Genomic DNA, 21,324 nt, shown 5'->3' with positions numbered 1-21,324 from the left:
TTACCTATGTGGGAGTCCAGCGCCTATGCCTTTTAATAGTGTCTTCTATTTTTCAACATGCTTTCATCTAACACTTAACAAATAATTACTATTTTTAGGAGAATTTATTTCAATTATTGTTAGACTATTGTCTCCCTGAGTAAAGAACCTCTTTGTATTTGTATCTTTTGATTAAAAACCTCTAATTTTTTTCAAAAATCAAAACCCATATGATGAAAAAAAAAAGAAAAAAAGGCTACATATATCTTATTTTCCCATTCATTTTCTGAAAAACATATTTTAATCTTGTTTTTATAAAATTTTTAAAAATTCATCATCATTTTTATTATTTTAATTTGAGCTGAGAGAGAGAGAGAGACAGAGAAAGGGGAAGTGAGAAAGTAAGCTGCCAGGTCAGGGACTCGAACCATGGTTACCTATGTGGGAGTCCAGCGCCTTAGCCACCATGCCACCTGCTGGCCCCTTAATCCTGTTTTGAAATGTACTTACTTATTTCTTCCATGAACAAGAGACAGACAACACATCCAAAAGGGTATTGAGACCACCATCCAACCGTTGCTCCCGCCAGCCCTGGGTCGTGGGCACACATTAGCTGGGTGTACTCAAGTAGGTTTCTGAGCCTGAATCCATGGCCTTCTCCTGTGAGCCAGTTTCACAGAGTATTGAGTGTACCATTGTGCAACCATCCAGTCCCTCTTTGGATCTTTGCAGAGAGTGAAGCATGTACCAAGTTTCTTAATCTGAAATTGAGATCTTTGCATTTTCCTCATGTCCACTACACTTTTCGCTCCCACTTTGCTTCAATTGCATTGGGGCATTTAGCAGACCTACACGTGTCATTCACTGTACCGTCAAACTCCCACACCTCGGCAGACCCTGTTTTCTACTGGGAATGCCTTTTGTCTACCAGGAAGACTCTTGAGTATCTTTCCATGCTTCTTCCTCCACAGCCTCCTCAGAGCTTTTGATGTTATCAGTTGTTCTATGCCTTTGGGGCTCGGCTTAGCTCTTAATACCAGCAATGTCATCTCCATTATAAGACCACCATGATGCGCAAACATATTAGTCCCTCAGAGGTATCCATCTCAGATCTATCTGTAATACTATTCTGTCTCCTATCAGTTTCATATATGCTGGGGTGCTCTATAATCTGTCCCACTGTCCAGTCCTTTTTCATCCCTACTGGAAATTTCTGAGAAAGTTTTGCCTTTTTGGTATATGTACCATTATTTCTTATTACTTTTTTTTTTCCTTTTTTTTCCCCTTGTAGTCTAGCCTTGAGTAAGATAATGAGGGTGAGGATACTGTAACCTTTTTGAAGTCATAAGGTGACCATGAGAATGGACGCCACACACTAAAAGTGACAAAAGTACAAATTTAGAGGATGCCTGCACCTTGAAGCTATTGCAGATTCATCACAGCCACTCTGTACTACCTTTTTCTGGAGAACTTGATGTATTAGAAAAATGAACCTCCATGTGGCTGAATCTCTGTATGTTCATGTGGCATTCAGAAGGTATGCTAATAACATTCCTCTTGGGAACCAGCAGTTAGCGTAATGGCTATGTCGCTGGACTCCCACGTAGTCGACCGCGGTTCGCGTCCCGGACCCGATGGCTTAAATCTCATGCCGGGCGCGTGTGCGTGCATGCCCAAGATCCCGCCGAGAGGAGAATGGAGGAGAAGGGATTGCGGCGTGACCATCCCCCCTGGGGGGTGATTTCTTGCTTTCTGTCTCTATGTCTCTCTCTGTCTGTCTGGCGAAAACCTATAGCGAAAACCTCTCCAAAAATAAATAAATAAATAAATAACATTCCTCTTCAAGTACGAACCTGCCACAAGGACAGTTTGCAGACGGCTCTCGGCTGCAGTACTGTGGGGATCAGTTGCAGCCTTCAAGCTGAAGCCACACTCTTGCCACACAGCTCATAAACAATGACCAAGTACAGCAGGGGCAATAAAGCCTTGTCACCTACCTTTGCCCAATGCAGAACTTATTTATGACATTTTTTACATCAGAGCTCCTCATAGTCAGGCCCCCAAATTTTATTAAAGCTTCTCACCAGTCTGAGGCTTTTTCCATAAAATTCTCCTCTCCACAGGTGTCAGGCCTGCTATGTTGATTAACTACAGCCCACAGGCCAGATCTGGTCCACATCCTGTTTGTGTACAGCCTACAAACTAAAAATGGTTTTTATCTTTTAAAGAGTTGTGGAAACAAATAAAAAAATACAGGACTATGTGACAATGTATGTGACCCACAAAGCCTGATGTATCTACTCCCTGGCTATTTATATAAAAGTTTGCCAACAGCAGACCAAGGTTTTTTCCTACCTGTCCTTCTTCATGTCCCCTTTTCCTCCATTAGTCATTAGCAATCAGTCTCTTGCTCTTCTAATTCTGTTTTAGCATTTTGTTTCCCAGAATCCCTAAATTTACACATTTGGTTTCTGTCCCATTAATTTATCAATATTCGAACCAGTGATATTGGGAGATTGAGGTAGGAGGACCATGAGTTCAAGAAAAGTCTGGGCAACAGAGAGACAGACCCTTCTCAAAAAGAGCTAGATACGCTGACGCAAAGCAGAGAAGCTGAGGCTGAAAGATTGAGACAGCAAGACCCTGCCAAGAAAGAGGAGGAGGAGATTATCAAAATGTAATCACTAAAGGAAGTGATATCGAGGGTAAAGGAAAGCGTCACGACCAAAGGACTACAATCCAGGGCGGGTCTGTAACTCTAAACGCCGGATTTCCTTGCGAAAGCTCTCCAGGAGAAAAAGGGAGTAAAAAATTCAGAAGGTAACAAAAGTTGAATTCAGTAATAGGCAAAAATAGATTTGGTTCCTGTTTCTGTTGACCTTTTAACCTTATGATATATAACCATCAATTTAAATGTCCAAGGATTGGGGGCATATTTTGAGCTTAGTAAATCTTATGAGACTTATGCCTAATTACACTCTTGTTTTAAAAACCCTTTCTCCATTCTGGTTCTCCATGCTCCCTTGTTATTTTCATTTGTTTTCTTTCTATTGTGGGCTGGATATCTACTTGGATGTTCAATCGTCATTTTAAACTTAATGTGCAAAATAAAACTTCTGACTTTCTCTTCCAAACTTGGCTGTCTTACAGCTTTCCCTCTCTTGGTTTTCTCTCTCTCTGGTTTTTTTTTTTATTATTATTATTATTTTTATTTTTATTAAGTATTGTTCTTTCTTTCTTCTGTCAGAGACAGGAAGACAAAGAGGCAGGACTCACCAACAGGGACCTCACGCCATGATCCACCACCAGTCTGGCAGGCCCAGGGCAGGGGAATGCAGGCTCAGGGAAGTCCCGCAACAGGAACATGTAGCTCCAATCACTTTACTGCTTTACCACTGCCTAGCACCTTCCCTCGACCAGCTTTGGCAGCTTCTCCTGTTTCTCAGGCCAAAGTTTTGAAATTATCTTTGACTGTTCTTGTACCCCGTATACCTCAGATTCAGTCAACCAGCAAAACCTGTTGGCTCTACTTTAAAATAACATCCAGATACTAACTGCGTCTTCCTCTCAGCCTTTGCTGTCTCCAAGCCAGTTCTTGCCGGGACTGCGCAGTAACCTTTTATCTGAACTCTGCTTCTCTCCTTGCCCTATTATTTTCCTCACAGCAGGAAGAATGACCCTATTATATCCCAGTTCATCTTGTATATCCTTTCTCAAAATCTAACCCATCTTCCCCTTTTATTCAAAGGAAAGATGAAGTCCTTACAATAGTTCAGCACGACAAGTACATTTTAAATTTCCCTCTATGCCTTCATCTAATACATATTATCATCTTCCTAGTTTAAGCCATTTCAGCTGAAATGGCCTCTGCTCTTCCTAGGTCATTTTATACACGATTCCGCCTTGAGGCTCTTGCACCTGCAATTTCTGTAATGTCCGTCCCACCAGATAATAACTTGATTTGATTCTTCACCTCTTAAAGTTATTTCTAAAATACTATCTTGTAGTATTTTAGAGAATTTCTATTACAACATAATTTTAAATTATTACTCTCCTCCAACCTCCCTATATTATGTGTCATTTTATATATATGGTTCATCATTATTTAAAGAAATATATTTAGCATATTAATTTTGTTTACTGTCTGTATTTTCATAACTTCCTTTAGGTAAAGGTATTTTTTTTGGGGGGGAAGGTTTTCACTATAGGGCACATGCGCTTGCCAGACAGACAGAGGAGAGAGACAAAGAGACAAAAAGCAAGAATCACCCCCCAGGGGGGATGGCCACGCCGCAATCCCTTCTCCTCCATTCTCCTCTCAGGATCTTGGGCACGCTTTCTGTCTCTATGTCTCTCTCTGTCTGTCTGGCGAAAACCTATAGCGAAAACCTCTCCAAAAATAAATAAATAAATAAATAACATTCCTCTTCAAGTACGAACCTGCCACAAGGACAGTTTGCAGACGGCTCTCGGCTGCAGTACTGTGGGGATCAGTTGCAGCCTTCAAGCTGAAGCCACACTCTTGCCACACAGCTCATAAACAATGACCAAGTACAGCAGGGGCAATAAAGCCTTGTCACCTACCTTTGCCCAATGCAGAACTTATTTATGACATTTTTTACATCAGAGCTCCTCATAGTCAGGCCCCCAAATTTTATTAAAGCTTCTCACCAGTCTGAGGCTTTTTCCATAAAATTCTCCTCTCCACAGGTGTCAGGCCTGCTATGTTGATTAACTACAGCCCACAGGCCAGATCTGGTCCACATCCTGTTTGTGTACAGCCTACAAACTAAAAATGGTTTTTATCTTTTAAAGAGTTGTGGAAACAAATAAAAAAATACAGGACTATGTGACAATGTATGTGACCCACAAAGCCTGATGTATCTACTCCCTGGCTATTTATATAAAAGTTTGCCAACAGCAGACCAAGGTTTTTTCCTACCTGTCCTTCTTCATGTCCCCTTTTCCTCCATTAGTCATTAGCAATCAGTCTCTTGCTCTTCTAATTCTGTTTTAGCATTTTGTTTCCCAGAATCCCTAAATTTACACATTTGGTTTCTGTCCCATTAATTTATCAATATTCGAACCAGTGATATTGGGAGATTGAGGTAGGAGGACCATGAGTTCAAGAAAAGTCTGGGCAACAGAGAGACAGACCCTTCTCAAAAAGAGCTAGATACGCTGACGCAAAGCAGAGAAGCTGAGGCTGAAAGATTGAGACAGCAAGACCCTGCCAAGAAAGAGGAGGAGGAGATTATCAAAATGTAATCACTAAAGGAAGTGATATCGAGGGTAAAGGAAAGCGTCACGACCAAAGGACTACAATCCAGGGCGGGTCTGTAACTCTAAACGCCGGATTTCCTTGCGAAAGCTCTCCAGGAGAAAAAGGGAGTAAAAAATTCAGAAGGTAACAAAAGTTGAATTCAGTAATAGGCAAAAATAGATTTGGTTCCTGTTTCTGTTGACCTTTTAACCTTATGATATATAACCATCAATTTAAATGTCCAAGGATTGGGGGCATATTTTGAGCTTAGTAAATCTTATGAGACTTATGCCTAATTACACTCTTGTTTTAAAAACCCTTTCTCCATTCTGGTTCTCCATGCTCCCTTGTTATTTTCATTTGTTTTCTTTCTATTGTGGGCTGGATATCTACTTGGATGTTCAATCGTCATTTTAAACTTAATGTGCAAAATAAAACTTCTGACTTTCTCTTCCAAACTTGGCTGTCTTACAGCTTTCCCTCTCTTGGTTTTCTCTCTCTCTGGTTTTTTTTTTTATTATTATTATTATTTTTATTTTTATTAAGTATTGTTCTTTCTTTCTTCTGTCAGAGACAGGAAGACAAAGAGGCAGGACTCACCAACAGGGACCTCACGCCATGATCCACCACCAGTCTGGCAGGCCCAGGGCAGGGGAATGCAGGCTCAGGGAAGTCCCGCAACAGGAACATGTAGCTCCAATCACTTTACTGCTTTACCACTGCCTAGCACCTTCCCTCGACCAGCTTTGGCAGCTTCTCCTGTTTCTCAGGCCAAAGTTTTGAAATTATCTTTGACTGTTCTTGTACCCCGTATACCTCAGATTCAGTCAACCAGCAAAACCTGTTGGCTCTACTTTAAAATAACATCCAGATACTAACTGCGTCTTCCTCTCAGCCTTTGCTGTCTCCAAGCCAGTTCTTGCCGGGACTGCGCAGTAACCTTTTATCTGAACTCTGCTTCTCTCCTTGCCCTATTATTTTCCTCACAGCAGGAAGAATGACCCTATTATATCCCAGTTCATCTTGTATATCCTTTCTCAAAATCTAACCCATCTTCCCCTTTTATTCAAAGGAAAGATGAAGTCCTTACAATAGTTCAGCACGACAAGTACATTTTAAATTTCCCTCTATGCCTTCATCTAATACATATTATCATCTTCCTAGTTTAAGCCATTTCAGCTGAAATGGCCTCTGCTCTTCCTAGGTCATTTTATACACGATTCCGCCTTGAGGCTCTTGCACCTGCAATTTCTGTAATGTCCGTCCCACCAGATAATAACTTGATTTGATTCTTCACCTCTTAAAGTTATTTCTAAAATACTATCTTGTAGTATTTTAGAGAATTTCTATTACAACATAATTTTAAATTATTACTCTCCTCCAACCTCCCTATATTATGTGTCATTTTATATATATGGTTCATCATTATTTAAAGAAATATATTTAGCATATTAATTTTGTTTACTGTCTGTATTTTCATAACTTCCTTTAGGTAAAGGTATTTTTTTTGGGGGGGAAGGTTTTCACTATAGGGCACATGCGCTTGCCAGACAGACAGAGGAGAGAGACAAAGAGACAAAAAGCAAGAATCACCCCCCAGGGGGGATGGCCACGCCGCAATCCCTTCTCCTCCATTCTCCTCTCAGGATCTTGGGCACGCACACACACACACCTGGCGTGAGTTCTAAGCCACCGGCTCTGGGACGCGAACTGCAGTCGACTACGTGGGAGTCCCGTGACATAGCCATTACGCTAACTGCTGGTTAGGTAAGGGGGTTTTTGGGTATCTATTTTATTCATGGCTGCTGTGTTATGCAACTTGAGGGGTGCCATTTCTAGTGGGGTGAGTGGCAGAAGATACCTAGCAAATGTTAGATGTGTAAAAACATTTCCTGATGAGTGAACGAATGTTTGTGGGATCTGCATGGTAACAGTGTATTCTCATATGCTTCAGAAGAAATCAAAATTATATTTACAACATAACGCTAAGTTAAAAAAATATTTAAAAATAAGAATAAACTCCAAAGCTGATCTTTGGGGGAAAAAAAAAAACCAAAGGTCAGAAAATATCACTTTAAATGACTGAGTTTTTCTTTTGGGTAATAGGAATCTTAGTCTTCAAAATAATTATTTCTGCTTTTCTATGTCTTTCTATTTTATTAGCTAATAAGTTTTCATGTTATTATCAGAAGTTGTGTTAAAAATCATGGAAAATAAAGAAAATCTTCATCCGTGTTGTGTTTGTCTTTCTTGTGTTTTACTCCCACCTTCTCGGGAATATGTTATGCTGCCCCTCACGTCATCCGGATGTCTGTTTGACTCAGATCATGTACAGGCTGTTGGATTTTCTCACACAGTCAAGTAGCACCAATAGACAATCAAGGAGAGCACAGCACTGATAGACATGGGAAGCTTAACTGACAAGACAATGGGGAGGAGAGCTAGAAAGCCCCTTTGGGATCATAATGTGCTCCAGTCCAGCTCAACTCCGTCAGGAAACAGTCCAGTTTTCAAATGTAAACTTTCCCTAATTGCTGTTTGTGTGTGTTTACTTTTCCTTTCTCTTTTTTGGGATGAGAAGGATCAAAGCAATAAATCACAAAAATGATGAAATTTGTGAAGCTATTAATTAAAATGAAGCTAGGTTAAAATTTAGCTAAGGACTAAAACGTAAAAAAATTTTATGTAAAAATATTACATTAAAAGGGAAGAGAACTCTGACTCCACCCTGTACATAATCAGATATCCTCTTGAACTCAAACTGTTTGTTAAACAGAAGACCGTCCTTTAAAACAGTATTTGTTTTGTATTAACATCTATTCTTGAAAGCAAAATTTTTAAAAATAGAGAATGACAAGAAAGGAGGTTATTTACCAAAGAAATAGGACAAAAGCTTCTGAAGACCATGTCACTCTAACTCCTTTCCTCCCCTACTGAGTACAAACAATCAAAAAACCCAATCCCCAAACCAGAAAATAAATTAAAATATTAGCAAAAGAGTGAGTAGTTAGTAATATAATCTGTTACGTACCTGGGTGTCTGTTTACTCTGAAATGTTTTGGGCATGCTATTATGGATAAGAACCACTTCACGGCTCTAAGCTCTTCATCTTACAGATGAAGAAACAGTGGATAGACATCTCTAGATATCTCTGTAGTTCACATGGCTGATCAGCTGCAGAGCCAGCGTTAGATTTCAAGTTCACTTCTTTTCTCTCTTACCATTCTTCATACTGCATGGGGCCTAGGATAAGGTCTTCCTCATTTTATAGCTCCTCTAGTCAGTAATTAATGGGGCATTTAACAGGACTAGACCTGTGGCAAGTATTCAACAAATATTAGTTTAATACATTCATACTAATTTCTAATTGCCATGACTGGCCATGTTGTAAAATGGAAGCTGGGTATGCAAAATGGCATGAGATTTGCAGAGGTTCAGTATTGAGAAAGTCTCTAATTACTTGTTTTTAGGACTCAACGAGCTAGCCCCACATAACTCTAGAACCTGCAATGACTTATATCAAACTTCCCATGATACCAACTGGGTGCCAGAGTTTAGAACAGGCCGAGAGTAAATGGGATATGTGTGGAGTGCGGAGAAAGGAATATATATATACACACACACTCTCATATATATATATATACACACACATCAATCACATGCAAAGGAGAATAAGTCTACAATTAAATATCAGGATTAATAACAAGCTAATGATGTGAGAAAAGGGGATAGGGGTTTTCCCTAAACTTGGGAACACAGAATGTGCTAAATGAAAGGGAGAGAAAGTGACTTGTTTGTTGAACAGCAGTAAGGCTGAGTTCACATAGAAGTAGAGATATACTGGGCTGGCAGGTGGTGTGGTGATTAAGGGCGCTGGATCCCCACATGGCCAACTGTGGTTTGAGTCCTGGATCAGGAAGATTGAATTCTCACTTCCTCTCTCTGTCTCTCTTTCTCTCTGTCTCTCTCTCTGGTCAAATAAAAAATAATAATAATAATAAAGTTAAATGAAAAAAATTACTAAAAATAAAAGTAGAAGTCTACTTAAGTTAGATTCTCCTTCAGTTCCTGTTGGAAGCATCCAGGAATTTTATTTCCTCTTAAATTTCAACGGTCCATGGCCCACCCCAGAGGCTTAAATTCTGTAAAAACCCATTGTGGATTCTGATGCATCTGCTTAATTTGAAGGGAAGCCAAATCAAACCGGCTGGCAATGATTTTGGTCTTGTCTCCATCATTCCACATTAAAGCTGCAATCCTTTGCTTACAAACGTGGCCTTATTAATATGAAAAATTGCCTGGGGAGAGGCCACACTTAAGTTTTTATCAGTTATTGAAACTTTAACATAGTTCATGAAAGAATTCCATCACTTACTTTCCTAAGAGATAGTTTTGATTATAATCACTACAAAACACAAATGTATTTTAGCCTGCTAGTATTTTCATCTTCTCCCTTTGTGAGGGACACAGCCATTTAAGTTTGCACAGAGCTTTACAATGACAAAATACCTCCCTATCTTATAATTCAATCATCCATAATTGTAAATCCCTTTTTAATTAATAAGAACAAATGATGTCTCCTGGCATTCTCTTCTATCACCAGCCTTTGGAAAGAGAGAGAAATGGGGCATTTCAGTGGGTGGACCCACTCATCTTCTCAATGGATGGTCCAGAAGCAACATAGCTCTTTCCCAGGAACACGCAGTGAGTCAGATCTTACCCCAAGCCACTCTTCCAATCATAGCAATTTTGAAATACATAATTATAATACAAGTCAAAGATATTTTCTTTTCATTAAAAAAAACAAAACCGATTTATTGAAAAAGAGTAATGCTCAGGCCTTTAAAGAACAATTGTATACCTACAGACCTCTGCCCAGTCTAGGATGCAGCTTTTGGGGCTGGTTCAGCTCCAGCACCATGAATCCTTATCCTGCAATTTCAGTGCTAGAAGCCCCCACCCACCTAGGGACTAGAGAGGTTCAGGTATATAGGTGCCAAACATCTCAACACTGTGATGCTCTGCAGGACTCCTCTCCTCACTCTGAACCCACCAGTAAAAAGAGAGAAACTCCTCTTCATCAATCTTAGCCCAAGACTCCTACTTTAGATAACACATTGAAAAACACAAGGAAGAGAGTAATCACCCCAGAGCTAGTTCACAACAAAGGGAAACACACAGGCCCACAACTACAGAAACCTTCAAAGAATTTGCAATAAGTGAATACATCACCAAATGATTAAAAATCATAGGAAAGCCTCAACTATGAGCAAACCAGAAAACATTTACCTCACACAGGAACAAAATAAGTCATCTCCAACTATGGACAAAACAGAGGAAATTACTGAAATGTCAGAAAAAGAATTCAGAGTATTTACTGTAACTGAATTTAATGAGATGTAAGAAAAAACAGACAACTAACTCCAGCAGATGAGAAAATCATACCATGATTTGAAAGAAGAACTCCATAAAGAGATAGACACCATAAAAAAAAATCAAACAGAACTTTTAGATATGAAAACTGTAATACAAGAAATCAAAACCTCCCTTGATAGTATTAGTAGTAGATTAGATGATGGAAGAGAGGACCTCTGATCTGGAAGACAAAACCTCTGACTTAGACAAAATCACCAAAAAGAATGAAAAAATATGACAACATTTGAGAAATACTAGATACTATTTAGTGCCCAAACATCTTAATAATTAATATTCCATAAGGTGAAGAATCTAATAAGGGCATTGAAAATCTATTCCATGGAATACTTGCAGAATACCTTCCAAATCTAGAGAAACATTCAAACATCCAGACCCAAGAAATACAAAGGACCTCAAATAGAATAGACCTAAGAAGATCTTCTTCACAGTATATCATAGCGAAAATCACAGACAAAAACAAGATTCTAAAAATGACAAGTGAGAAGCACCAAGTTACTTACAAAGGATCTCATTAGGTTAACATCGGATCCCTCAATTGAAACAATACAAGTAAGGAAAGAATAGGAAGATATATTCAAAACACTAAAACAAAAACAATTTCAACCAGAAATACTATACCCAGTAAGACATTACTTCATATGGAAAGAACAAATAAAATCACTCAGATAAACAAAATCTGAGAGAATTCACCAACAGTAGACCAGCTCTTCAAATAGTACTGGAGGGAGTATAATATTTGGAAAACTAAAGAGAGAAACAAAAATAAGAGAATAACAATAACAATAAAAATAAAAACAAATAAGAAAATGGCAGGGACAAATCTATACATATTGCCAATAATACTGGGTTAATGGATTGAATTCTCCAATCAAAAGACATGCAATGGCTGAATGGATAAAACAAAACATAAAACCAAAAACAAACAGGAGCATTCTATGTGCTGCCTATAAGAAACACACTTCACAGCTGGATAAAGGCAAACTTGGACTAAAGTGAAGGGATAGAATAAGATATTCCAAGAAACTAGAGAAAAAAAAAGGCTGAGTCACTACACAGTTATCAGAGAAAATAGATTTTAAGACAAAAAATGTAAGAAGAAAGAAAGACACTATATAGTACTAAAAAGGCTCATTCACCAGAAGATATAACACTTCTAAATATCTACACACCCAACATAGAAGCACCCAAATACATGAATGATAGACTGCTTGATCTAAAAGGAGAGAGAGACTGCAACTCAATAATTGTTGACCATTCAATACTTTACTATCTCTGGCCAGATCATCTAGACAAAAAATAAGCAAAGAGATACAGGATCTAAAGCATATCATAAATCAAATGGATTTGACAGACATGTATAGAATTTTCTACCTAAACAATAATATATGCATTTTTCTTCACCTTGCATGAAACATTTTTGAAGATTGATCACATGATTGGGCACAAAACAAACCTTTACAAATTCAAAGGCATAGAAACTATATCTAGCATCTTCATTGTCCACGATGGAATTAAACTTGAAATTAACTATAGAAAAAAAAACCTCAAAAATACACACAAACATGGAAACTAAACAAGCTATTTCTGAATGACTTCACTAAAACTGAAGAAATTAAGACTGAAATCAAAAATTCATTGAAACTAATGATAATGAAAGCATGAGTTTTCATCACCTTGGGACACAGAAAAAATAGTCATAAAAGTGAAGTTCATAGCAATTAGTGCTAATAGAAAAAATGGAAATGTGGAAAAGAGACACTTTGAAGAACTAGAAAAAGGACAAAAAAGTAAAAAAAAAAAAAGAAAAAAAAAAGTGCCAGGTGAAAATGAACAATATAGATTGGAGCAGAAATAAATGAAATAGAGAATAAAAAAATATACAGAAAAATGAAATAAAACGATGGTTGTTTGAAAAGATAAGCAAGATTAACACACCATTACCTTGGCTAATCAAGAATACAGAAAAGAACCAGAAAAATATGGTCTGCAATGAAGCAGGCAATATTACAACAAATAAAACAGATCCTCACAGAATGCTATGAGAGATTATACGCAAACAAACAAGACAACTTGGATAAGATAGATGAATTTCTGGGCACATATAATCTACCAAGATCAAATCAGAAAGAGAAAGTCTGAATAGGCCAATGGCAAGCAATGAGATTGGATCAGTAATAAATTGTCTCTGAACAAAAAAGGGTCTAAGTCCTGATGGCTTCACTTCTGAATTCTACAAGAAAGATCCAAAAGAAAGAAATCCTCCCACATTCATTCTATAAACCTCCATAACCCTTATTGCCCAAACAGACCCTTATTTCCCAAAGGCAACACTAAAACAGATAACTATAGACCAATACCCCTGATGAATATAGATGCAAAAATTCAACGAGATACTAGCAAACCATATCCAACAACATTTTTAAAAGATTATATACCATACCTACACCAAGATTATATTCTAGCCAGAGATGCAAAGGTTCAACATATGTAAAACCATAAATGTAATACATCATATTAATAGCAAGAAAGATAAAAACCATATGAGCATATCAATCAATGCAAAAAAAGCATTTGATAATATTCAATATTCAATCCCTTCATGATTAAGGCTTTCAGCAAAACCAGTACAAAAAGGACTTTTCTCAACACAGTAAAAGCTATACACAAAAAGCTACAGCTAATATCATACTGAATGGGCAAAACTGAAAGCTCTTCCACTAAAAACTGGAACAAGAAAAGATTGCCCACTTTCTCCGTTGCTTTTTAGTATAGTACTAGAAGTCCTAACCAGTGCAATCAGACAAGAGAATAAAATAAAAGGCATTCAAATAAGAAAAGAAGTAAAATGATCTCTGCTTGCAGATGACATGATTATATACACAGAAAATCCAAAAGAGAGACCAGCAGTTGGTGTAATGGCTATGTCACCGGACTCCCATGTAGTTGACCGTGGTTCAAGTCCCAGACCTGGTGGCTTAAACTCATGTCGGGCATGTGTGCGTGTGCCCAAGATCCCTAGAGGAGAATGGAGGAGAAGGGATTGCAGCATGGCCATCCCCCCTGCTCTCTTTCGGGGGAGCCCGGGTTTCAAAAAGAAAAAAAAAAAAAAAAAAAAAAAAAACTCAAAAAAAAAAAAAGAAAACCCCAAAGAATCAGAATCCACAGAAATACTCCTGGATATGATAAATGAAACAGCCAAGTGGGAGGTTACAAAATTAACATACAAAAATCTATAGCTTTTCTATACACCAATAGTGAACAGACTAAGGGAGAATTGAAGAAAGCAATTCTGTTTAAAATAGCCACAAAAGAAACAAGATTGGAATAAACCTCACCAAAGAAGTCAAATATTTCTACAAGGAAAATGATGAAAAACTTAAAAGGAAGTTGAAAATGATACAAAAAAGTGAAAGGTCATGCCATGTTCCTGAACTGGAATTATTAATATAATAAAAATGTCAATTCCACCCAAATTAATTACACATTTAATGCAATCCTGATCAAATTACCAGATTCATTCTTTGCAGAATTAGAAAAGAAAAATCATAAAATTTGCATGGAACCATAAATGTTCCTGTATCACCAAAGAAACACTGTAGAAAAAAACATAAAGTAGGAGCCATATCACTCCATGACCCCAAAATACATTACAAAGCTGTGGTAGTAAAACCAGCGTGGTACTGCACAAAAACAGACATGTAGACCATAGAACAGAATAGAGAACCTAGAAATAAACCCCCAAACATACATCCAACTGATTTTTGACAAAGGGCACAAGATAATCCAGTGAGAAAACAGAAGGGACTTATTAACAGAATATACAGGGAACTCAAGAAGTTTGTATATAAAAAACTAATTGATCCAATTAAAAAATGGGAAAATGAGCTGCACAGACAACTCTGCAAGGAAGCCAAAAAGCATATGAAAATAATGCTCAACATCCCTTATCATAAGAAAGATAAAAATCAAAACGACAATGAGATACCATCTAACCCCAGCCAGAATGGCTAAGATTAATAAAATAAAGAGTAACTGAATTTAATGAGATGTAAGAAAAAACAGACAACTAACTCCAGCAGATGAGAAAATCATACCATGATTTGAAAGAAGAACTCCATAAAGAGATAGACACCATAAAAAAAAATCAAACAGAACTTTTAGATATGAAAACTGTAATACAAGAAATCAAAACCTCCCTTGATAGTATTAGTAGTAGATTAGATGATGGAAGAGAGGACCTCTGATCTGGAAGACAAAACCTCTGACTTAGACAAAATCACCAAAAAGAATGAAAAAATATGACAACATTTGAGAAATACTAGATACTATTTAGTGCCCAAACATCTTAATAATTAATATTCCATAAGGTGAAGAATCTAATAAGGGCATTGAAAATCTATTCCATGGAATACTTGCAGAATACCTTCCAAATCTAGAGAAACATTCAAACATCCAGACCCAAGAAATACAAAGGACCTCAAATAGAATAGACCTAAGAAGATCTTCTTCACAGTATATCATAGCGAAAATCACAGACAAAAACAAGATTCTAAAAATGACAAGTGAGAAGCACCAAGTTACTTACAAAGGATCTCATTAGGTTAACATCGGATCCCTCAATTGAAACAATACAAGTAAGGAAAGAATAGGAAGATATATTCAAAACACTAAAACAAAAACAATTTCAACCAGAAATACTATACCCAGTAAGACATTACTTCATATGGAAAGAACAAATAAAATCACTCAGATAAACAAAATCTGAGAGAATTCACCAACAGTAGACCAGCTCTTCAAATAGTACTGGAGGGAGTATAATATTTGGAAAACTAAAGAGAGAAACAAAAATAAGAGAATAACAATAACAATAAAAATAAAAACAAATAAGAAAATGGCAGGGACAAATCTATACATATTGCCAATAATACTGGGTTAATGGATTGAATTCTCCAATCAAAAGACATGCAATGGCTGAATGGATAAAACAAAACATAAAACCAAAAACAAACAGGAGCATTCTATGTGCTGCCTATAAGAAACACACTTCACAGCTGGATAAAGGCAAACTTGGACTAAAGTGAAGGGATAGAATAAGATATTCCAAGAAACTAGAGAAAAAAAAAGGCTGAGTCACTACACAGTTATCAGAGAAAATAGATTTTAAGACAAAAAATGTAAGAAGAAAGAAAGACACTATATAGTACTAAAAAGGCTCATTCACCAGAAGATATAACACTTCTAAATATCTACACACCCAACATAGAAGCACCCAAATACATGAATGATAGACTGCTTGATCTAAAAGGAGAGAGAGACTGCAACTCAATAATTGTTGACCATTCAATACTTTACTATCTCTGGCCAGATCATCTAGACAAAAAATAAGCAAAGAGATACAGGATCTAAAGCATATCATAAATCAAATGGATTTGACAGACATGTATAGAATTTTCTACCTAAACAATAATATATGCATTTTTCTTCACCTTGCATGAAACATTTTTGAAGATTGATCACATGATTGGGCACAAAACAAACCTTTACAAATTCAAAGGCATAGAAACTATATCTAGCATCTTCATTGTCCACGATGGAATTAAACTTGAAATTAACTATAGAAAAAAAAACCTCAAAAATACACACAAACATGGAAACTAAACAAGCTATTTCTGAATGACTTCACTAAAACTGAAGAAATTAAGACTGAAATCAAAAATTCATTGAAACTAATGATAATGAAAGCATGAGTTTTCATCACCTTGGGACACAGAAAAAATAGTCATAAAAGTGAAGTTCATAGCAATTAGTGCTAATAGAAAAAATGGAAATGTGGAAAAGAGACACTTTGAAGAACTAGAAAAAGGACAAAAAAGTAAAAAAAAAAAAAGAAAAAAAAAAGTGCCAGGTGAAAATGAACAATATAGATTGGAGCAGAAATAAATGAAATAGAGAATAAAAAAATATACAGAAAAATGAAATAAAACGATGGTTGTTTGAAAAGATAAGCAAGATTAACACACCATTACCTTGGCTAATCAAGAATACAGAAAAGAACCAGAAAAATATGGTCTGCAATGAAGCAGGCAATATTACAACAAATAAAACAGATCCTCACAGAATGCTATGAGAGATTATACGCAAACAAACAAGACAACTTGGATAAGATAGATGAATTTCTGGGCACATATAATCTACCAAGATCAAATCAGAAAGAGAAAGTCTGAATAGGCCAATGGCAAGCAATGAGATTGGATCAGTAATAAATTGTCTCTGAACAAAAAAGGGTCTAAGTCCTGATGGCTTCACTTCTGAATTCTACAAGAAAGATCCAAAAGAAAGAAATCCTCCCACATTCATTCTATAAACCTCCATAACCCTTATTGCCCAAACAGACCCTTATTTCCCAAAGGCAACACTAAAACAGATAACTATAGACCAATACCCCTGATGAATATAGATGCAAAAATTCAACGAGATACTAGCAAACCATATCCAACAACATTTTTAAAAGATTATATACCATACCTACACCAAGATTATATTCTAGCCAGAGATGCAAAGGTTCAACATATGTAAAACCATAAATGTAATACATCATATTAATAGCAAGAAAGATAAAAACCATATGAGCATATCAATCAATGCAAAAAAAGCATTTGATAATATTCAATATTCAATCCCTTCATGATTAAGGCTTTCAGCAAAACCAGTACAAAAAGGACTTTTCTCAACACAGTAAAAGCTATACACAAAAAGCTACAGCTAATATCATACTGAATGGGCAAAACTGAAAGCTCTTCCACTAAAAACTGGAACAAGAAAAGATTGCCCACTTTCTCCGTTGCTTTTTAGTATAGTACTAGAAGTCCTAACCAGTGCAATCAGACAAGAGAATAAAATAAAAGGCATTCAAATAAGAAAAGAAGTAAAATGATCTCTGCTTGCAGATGACATGATTATATACACAGAAAATCCAAAAGAGAGACCAGCAGTTGGTGTAATGGCTATGTCACCGGACTCCCATGTAGTTGACCGTGGTTCAAGTCCCAGACCTGGTGGCTTAAACTCATGTCGGCTATAGCTTTTCTATACACCAATAGTGAACAGACTAAGGGAGAATTGAAGAAAGCAATTCTGTTTAAAATAGCCACAAAAGAAACAAGATTGGAATAAACCTCACCAAAGAAGTCAAATATTTCTACAAGGAAAATGATGAAAAACTTAAAAGGAAGTTGAAAATGATACAAAAAAGTGAAAGGTCATGCCATGTTCCTGAACTGGAATTATTAATATAATAAAAATGTCAATTCCACCCAAATTAATTACACATTTAATGCAATCCTGATCAAATTACCAGATTCATTCTTTGCAGAATTAGAAAAGAAAAATCATAAAATTTGCATGGAACCATAAATGTTCCTGTATCACCAAAGAAACACTGTAGAAAAAAACATAAAGTAGGAGCCATATCACTCCATGACCCCAAAATACATTACAAAGCTGTGGTAGTAAAACCAGCGTGGTACTGCACAAAAACAGACATGTAGACCATAGAACAGAATAGAGAACCTAGAAATAAACCCCCAAACATACATCCAACTGATTTTTGACAAAGGGCACAAGATAATCCAGTGAGAAAACAGAAGGGACTTATTAACAGAATATACAGGGAACTCAAGAAGTTTGTATATAAAAAACTAATTGATCCAATTAAAAAATGGGAAAATGAGCTGCACAGACAACTCTGCAAGGAAGCCAAAAAGCATATGAAAATAATGCTCAACATCCCTTATCATAAGAAAGATAAAAATCAAAACGACAATGAGATACCATCTAACCCCAGCCAGAATGGCTAAGATTAATAAAATAAAGAATGAGGACCAGTAGGTGGTAAAGTGGTTGAAGCACTGGACTGCCACATGGTTACCACAGTTTGAGTCCCGGACCTGGAAGCTTGAAATTCATGCCAGGTGCGTGTACATGTATGCCCAAAATCCTGAGAGAGAACGGAGGGGAAGGGATTGTGAAATGGCCATTCCCTAGGGAGTGATTTCTCATATTCTCTCTCTCTGTTTCTCTCTGTCTCTGGCATGCGCATGTACCCTGGAGCAAAAACAAACAAACAAAGAAAAACAAAAACAAACAAAAAAGCTCTTAAGAAAAAAAAAGCATTGGCAAGGCTGTGGTGAAAAGCAAACTCTCTTGCATTGTTGGTAGGAATGTAAATTAGTACGACCACTGTAGAGAACAATATGGAGATTCCTCAAAAACCTACAAATACTGGGTTGCTGGAAAAGTCATGATTTTTTAAAATGTTTTTCTGTGCAAAACTATGTCATAATTTTTCTGACAACCCAATAAACTACTAATGATCCAGTAATTCCACTCCTGGGTATCCACCCAAAGGATAGGAATACACTCAGTCAAAGAAACATTTATACAGCCATGTTTATTGCAGCATTATTCACAATTGCTAAGACATGGAATTAACCCAAATGTTCATGAACAAAAGTGTCACACACATATAGTATGAACTACTACTCAGTCGTAAAAAACAAAGAGACTCTGCATTTGATCAAAAGTGAATGAATATGGAAGATTTAATGCTCTGTGAAGCAAGCCGGACTATGAAAGAGAAGCATTGCATGTCCCCACTTAATACATACTGAATGTCTGTACTCTATGACAGAAACTGAAAGACTGGAAGGTATAAAGGCATGGAGAACAACTGTAGATATTAAAGGCAGTGTGGGAGAAGGGTGGACAATGGTGCTGGGTGTGAGAAAGGTACTTAAGGGCAAAAAAAAGAAGCAAAAGATTTAATAAACACAAAAATGGAAAATTATCTACTGATGATACATATACGGTAATATATTTGACTGAACTAATATTTGTATTGATGCTGGGAAAATCCATTTTGTACGCTGTGAAGGTAATACAGTGATTGAATGTAAAAAAAAAATAAGAAAATAAAAGAGAGAAAACAATAAATTAAATTTAAAAAAAGAAAGAGTGATACGTTATACAAATTGCCACTACAAAACGCCAGAATATCTATAGGTCTGTTATAAGGTGTAGTAGTGGGGCACAAATGATCAAAATTGGATAAATTCTGGCATAGCAATTACGTTGGTAACTCTGGTCTCAATTTTTTTCCAGAGTTTAGCAACTGGTATCCATGTGCATTTACACTCATTAGGATCTATGTAATTGACAAAGGTTCTGAATCATAACATCCAGAAATGTAGAATCTCAACTATGGGAACACTAAAATGTATTAAGTCCAAATCCTCATAAGACAGAGTCCTTTTCCCATGTGATTTAACTAGGAAGGGCTGTTTCTCACTGAACTATCCTTAGCAGCCAGTCAATAGCAAGAGCTTTGGGGCATCACTTATCAGATTGCTCTTCACATACCCTTGTCGTTATTACACTGCTGGCTTTGACAACACTTAGGGTTTTTTTTTTTTCCCCTCCATTATACCTGCTTAGCTATGAAAAGCATCTGGTCATACTGAAGGAAGAATCTAAGATTTCCTTAGAATCCTTTTCGTTGAGTAAGCTTAATTTTACTTTAGTGTCTCATTACTTGAGGACAGATGCATGAAACCTATTTCTTAAGATTTCTGTTTTCAGTCCCTCAAAAAGTAACTCCCAAATCTTAACACTTAAACTCCTTAATTTCCCCCTAGTTCAGCATTTTTCACATTTACATGTATCTCTTCTCCTTGGGTCCCCACAACATGCTTGTAAAATAGGCAGTTCAGGAATTAGAAATCTCTTTTCATAGATGAAGCAATAAATCTAGGGCAGCTAAGTGCCTTGCCTACACTCAGTGATTAATAGCACTAAGACTCAAATCCAGGTCTCCAGACACAAAAGCCAACTCCCTTTTCACTACATCATCTTTTTCAAGTGAAATAACATTTTGTACAGACTGGTAAAGTAAGAGCAGTTGTTGAAATGTCACAGAGTACCAATAATATGCTAGGTACAAGTGAAAGAAAAGAAACAGACCAGGGAGAAAGCAAGCTACTGAATGACATAAAGGCGTGTATGTAAGTTTTGTTCATTGACTTCTAAACAGTCAATTGAGCAAATAAAAACATCACTTGGGTGCTCATGTCATGTTCAAAGAATGAGAGCAATATCAAATAATTAATACTCACACTACCTCTCCCAACGGTAAGTATCATTATCTCAACTTCACAGATGAGAAAGAGGTAGAAAGGTTAAGTGACTTGCTTACAGCTCTAGAGAGAATATTTGTCACCAGATTATACCTCCCAAAAGTCTAGCACTTCATACCTCCTACCAGGGAGGAGGTAAACTACATGGTAATTACATATGGGAAAATAATACAGTTCGGGCAGAAGAAGAAAAATACAATTTGGGGAATATACAGCTATGAATAAGTAGCTTTAAAAATTTAATCAATCAAATTGTGTTACAACACCTGGGTGAGTAGCACACAGGAACTCAATTAGGCAAATATTTTCAAAGCAAACCAAAGAGCTATAGGTCAGAGTACAGGGACTGTATGAGAAGGCAGAAATATACCATTCTGAGTGTGCAGAAGATTTCTTCCCAAAATTCCGATTATAAAAGATTCTTCTTGGCTTTAGTAATTAATACATTAGCTAGGA

This window comes from Tupaia chinensis, unplaced genomic scaffold, assembly GCF_000334495.1.
Source record: "Tupaia chinensis unplaced genomic scaffold, TupChi_1.0 Scaffold000515_1, whole genome shotgun sequence".
Lineage (NCBI taxonomy): Eukaryota > Metazoa > Chordata > Mammalia > Scandentia > Tupaiidae > Tupaia > Tupaia belangeri.
Note: the sequence above shows the minus strand (reverse complement) of the source record.